The following is a 5,255-nucleotide window of genomic DNA, read 5'->3' as shown; positions in this document are numbered from 1 at the left end:
AAGGTCTCTTTGTTCAGCAACACTCCCTAAGACCTTACCATTAAGTGTATAAGTTCTGCTAAGATTTGCTTTGCCAAAATGCAGCACCTCACATTTATCGGAATTAAACTCTGTCTGCCACTTCTCAGCCCATTGGCCCATCTGGTTCAGATCCTGTTGTAATCCGAGGTAACCCTCTTCGCTGTCCACTACACCTCCAGTTTTGGTGTCATCTGCAAACTTACTAACTGTACCTCTTATGCTCGCATCCAAATCATTTATGTAAATAACAAAAAGTAGAGAACCCAGCACCGACCCTTGTGGCACTCCACTGGTCACAGGCCTCCAGTCTAAAAAACAACCCTCCACCACCACCCTCGGTCTTCTACCTTTGAGCCAGTTCTGTATCGAAATGGCTAGTTCTCCCTGTATTCCGTGAGATCTAACCTTGCTAATCAGTCTCCCATGGGGAACTTTGTCGAACGCCTTACTGAAGAAGTCCATATAGATCGCATCTACTGCTCTGCCCTCATCAATCTTCTTTGTTACTTCTTCAAAAAACTCAATCAAGTTTGTGAGACATGATTTCCCATGCACAAAGCCATGTTGACTATCTCTAATCAGTCCTTGCCTTTCTAAGTACATACACATCCTGTCCCTCAGAATTCCCTCCAACACTTGCCCACCACTGAGGTCAGGCTCACCGGTCTATAGTTCCCTGACTTGTCTTTACCGCCCTTCTTAAACAGTGGCACCACGTTTGCCAATCTCCAGTCTTCTGGCATCTCACCTGTGACAATCGATGGTACAAATATCTCAGCAAGAGGCCCAGCAATCACTTAAGGGTCTGTTTCCGTGCTGTATTGATAGAGTGGGAGCCAATTTAGGACAAAGATGGTGAGTGAATGGCACTCTATGAGCTCGGATATGGGTACATCTACGACCAGCTCATGTCAATGAATCAACATGATCCTGTGTGTTAGAACAGTGGGGTGAAAGCATAAGATGTCTTGGAAAGTCAAAATGTTTCCTACACTTCCTGGAGACCTCTTCCCATTTGGATTTGTCGATATTTTAAGTCATTGGCCAATGTAAATTTGTTGATGCCCAAACAGCAGGAAATCCGCCTGGTTATGATTAATTATTCGTTGGAAAGTGACACTGCATTTCAAATTATTCAGTTGAAATCTGTGGTATGAAAACAGGGCAAGTTCTGGAAATCAAATAACTTCCCATAGTGCATTATATTTGGTTGGTCTAACGTAGTCAAAGTAAATTAATTCACTTAGGTTTCACTATTCGATGTTGTCACCTGTACTAAAATAAGTATGGTCAACAACTGAAATGATGCACTACGCAAAAAGATTGTACAATAGCCTCCAAGTTGCAGCTACATAAATCTTTTACTACATACCTTGTCCTGACTATGACCAGTGGAATGCACTGGCAATCAAGCCCCATTATTCCCACAATCATCCCATTGATAGAATTATTTTGATTCTATCTGAAAAATGGCCAATTGTTTCCTTTTTGTACTGCTATCCAGAATAAATGAGACTTTCATCAGTTTGCTTTAATAAAAACTCAAAAATAAATTCTGTTTTAAATAATCAAGTTATTTTAAAAATCAAGTGGGAAAACTAGTTAACAACTAAAGCTGTAATCCCAATTTAGAAATATATCCTCTTTCAATCCCAAATCAAACACACTCACATCACAAAAAACCAAAGTCTCTGCACAGTTGCTTTTTTGAAAAGTGCAAAAGAAAAAAATATTTTATGGCCAAACTAAAAGATAGAATTTGATGAATTCTCGCAATCCACCGTATTTCTTCTTTATGAAATCGAATTGCTGACAGCCATACACTGAAGGGAGGTCTTCCACACAAACATTGGTTCGAACGCAGGCAAGGTAACCATAAGTCTTTTGAAAATAATCGCACCTCAGCTTCTCAGAATTTACAAGATAGTCAAAATATTGAGATGTGAAATTGACTCAGGTTCTAATTAGTTCCATTAAAAAGGACAGGGAAGAAACTTATAGCTTTTACTACAAGCTTTGGGAGATCATTTTTCTCCTGGCTCCCTTGGCTTTTGAAAAAGAAACTAATGCTGGAGAGGATTGCCAGATCGCAGCAGCACAGATTTCCCTAATCTATTCCAAAACCAGATTATCCAGCAATTAAGGGCAATAAACCTGTATTTCCCTAAAAGCATTGCTTGGCTGCTTTTCTGAAGTCATTTGACTTTCATTAGCTAGCAGATGGGCCACAGATTACATTAAATTGTTGACCTCATTCCTTGGTTAAAAAAAATCTATTTAATCCAGAAAGTACCCAAACAGTTCAATATCTTGCAGTTTTCACATGGTCCATAAATATATGCAGTCAGATCTTCTATAACATGGATGGTTGTGTTCTTGTGCAACCCCATGTTATAGAAAAATTACGCTTTAGAAACAGTGCTTAAAATGTTGGTGATGTAATCACATTACAGCCAACACACGGTTTGAAAGTTCGCACTTTAGGAACAGCATCTCCAATTTGTCAATTGAGTTACAGTGAATTCACAGTGAGGAAACGTGTTATAGCAAACTGACCTGTTGTCATGCAGTTGCAACATGGTCGCACCCTTGGGAAATGCAAATCATTTCCAAATGCATTTCATTATGATGTAGATGTGAAATATACACAACACAAAAGTATATACATTAATAACATCAATTTTGTGTAAGAAAAGATGATATCTCTCTAGCTGTTGATGTCAATGGTGCTTGCCAGTATCCCTTCCATAAATAAGGAAACAGGCACTACCAATGCTATCAATACAATTTTCTAACCAAAGCATTGTTGTGAATCTGATGTTATTACTGCATTTACTATCCTGAAATCAAAACAGAATCTTGTTGACCCAGCAGATTCAGCAATTATTACAACTGGAGAACTCCAACGATTTTGAGAGATCCAACAAGTGATTTTCTAGCATATATTGAATTTCCACTTTTCCGTGCACGAGTTTCTCTGGACTTATAGAGTCATAGAGATGTACAGCATGGAAACAGACCCTTCGGTCCAACCTGTCCATGCCGACCAGATATCCCAACCCAATCTAGTCCCACCTGCCAGCACCCGGCCCATAATCCTCCAAACCCTTCCTAATCATATACCCATTTAAACGATAAAAATGGTCTTTCATTGACGCAGATTTCCCATATCCCCAAGGATCTTTTTCTATGTTGCAGATCTCCATCCACATCATCCCTTGCTAAAGTTGTACACCCCAATTTATCTCCATAAGATTTCCTTCAATTCTGTAGGAAACCTAAACTACACTCTATGTCCTTCCCTTAAGGATAAGTGTATGGTGGCTTGCTGTCCCATATTTAAGAGTTATCTAACTGAGATAGGAAGATCAATTTATGAGTGGCCTATGTAGACCTCTACCTCGATCTCACTTTCGCTGTCATCATTAACTCTTCTTACTATCTGACATTCCTGATGAAAGGCTTATGCTTGAAATGTTGACTCTCCTGCTCCTCGGATATTGCCTGACCTATCGTGCTTTTCCAGTGCCACACTTTTCAACTTACTATCTGACACACGTGATTCTTCTTATTAGATTACTTACAGATTACTTACTAGATTAGATTACTTACAGTGTGGAAACAGGCCCTTCGGCCCAACAAGTCCACACCGACCCGCCGAAGCGCAACCCACCCATACCCCTACATTTACCCCTTAAACCTAACACTACGGGCAATTTAGCATGGCCAATTCACCTGACCCGCACATCTTTGGACTGTGGGAGGAAACCGGAGCACCCGGAGGAAACCCACGCAGACACGGGGAGAACGTGCAAACTCCACACAGTCAGTCGCCTGAGTCGGGAATTGAACCCGGGTCTACAGGCGCTGTGAGGCAGCAGTGCTAACCACTGGGCCACCGTGCCGCCTTTCTACAATGGTATTGGAACATTGGAACTGGAGCAGGCCATTCAGCCTCTCAAGCCTGTTCCACATTCAAATGACATCATGGCTGATCTGTGGCCTAACTCCATATACCTGCCTTTGGCTCATATCTCCCTTATAACTCCATATATCTCCCTCAATCGCCTTGCATAACAAAATATTATCCATCTCGGATTTAAAATTAACAACTGATCCAGCATCCACTGTCATTTGTGGAAGGGAATTCCAAACCTCGCCCAACCTTTATATGTAGAAGTGATGCCTAACATCTCTCCTGAACGGTCTGGCCCTAATTTTCAGACGATGCAGTCTGGTTTTAGAATCTTCACTTCAACCTGTTGATAGGACACCACCAACTTTTCTTCCCGGGATCTGGAATATCTATCAGATAATTCTCCTTTCAAACCTTAGTTATCTTTTACAGACTACTAAATGTTGCTTTTAAAGTCTCACTGTGTAAAAGGTAACAATCTTAACACTTCAATTCCTGTTAAATTATCATATTTCAACATCTTTCATCTTTGCTTTTTCTTAAGAAAAGATGCTCCTGTGAGTTTCTCCAGGAACACTGGCACATAATCAAACATAGAGGGTTCATCTTCCAGCCCTAAATGTGCATCAATTTTAGGGGACCTCTTATCTCATGACCATAAAGGATTCAAATGGATTAAACCTTATTGACTCAGTCAGAGTGTTTCTGGAAGCAAATAAACGCAAATCCAGCCATTTCTCCTCATCATGGAGATCTTCATGACAATATGCTTCAATTATTGACTTGACAGTCCAATGGCATCTCTCTGAAACTTCCTGTTTCTGTGGAGTTATCCAGTCAATTAAAAAAAGGACCAAACTTTCCACGGCCACTTTAGCTGTGATTGGTCACAAAGGCTCCTACCACTCTGTAAAAAAACATGCCCAGGAACTGAATTACCATATCCAGAATAGAAAGCTGGAAGGTTGGTGTCCCACTTTTGTTTTGGTAACAGTCATATACAGTCTACTAATATCTGACTGAATGGTTTCTCAAAAACCGATATGGACATTAAAAGGTGCCAGAATAATTGCAAATTGCAGAATTCTTGGTGAGAATGGCATATTTCACAAAACTCCACTATGTCTTTGTGAAGAGTGGCCAGTAGAAATGATGGCATATTAATGCTGGGGCTTTCATATCACTACATTCCTGACAAAACAATTTGATGAACTACCCACATCATCCATTTATGATGGGGGCTGGTTAGTCCTAATGGCTGGATAGTCAGTCTGCAATGCTGACAGTCTAGGTTTAATTTCTCAGCTGGATGAAGGAC

Source organism: Chiloscyllium plagiosum, chromosome 19, assembly GCF_004010195.1.
Source record: "Chiloscyllium plagiosum isolate BGI_BamShark_2017 chromosome 19, ASM401019v2, whole genome shotgun sequence".
Taxonomy (NCBI): domain Eukaryota; kingdom Metazoa; phylum Chordata; class Chondrichthyes; order Orectolobiformes; family Hemiscylliidae; genus Chiloscyllium; species Chiloscyllium plagiosum.
Note: the sequence above shows the minus strand (reverse complement) of the source record.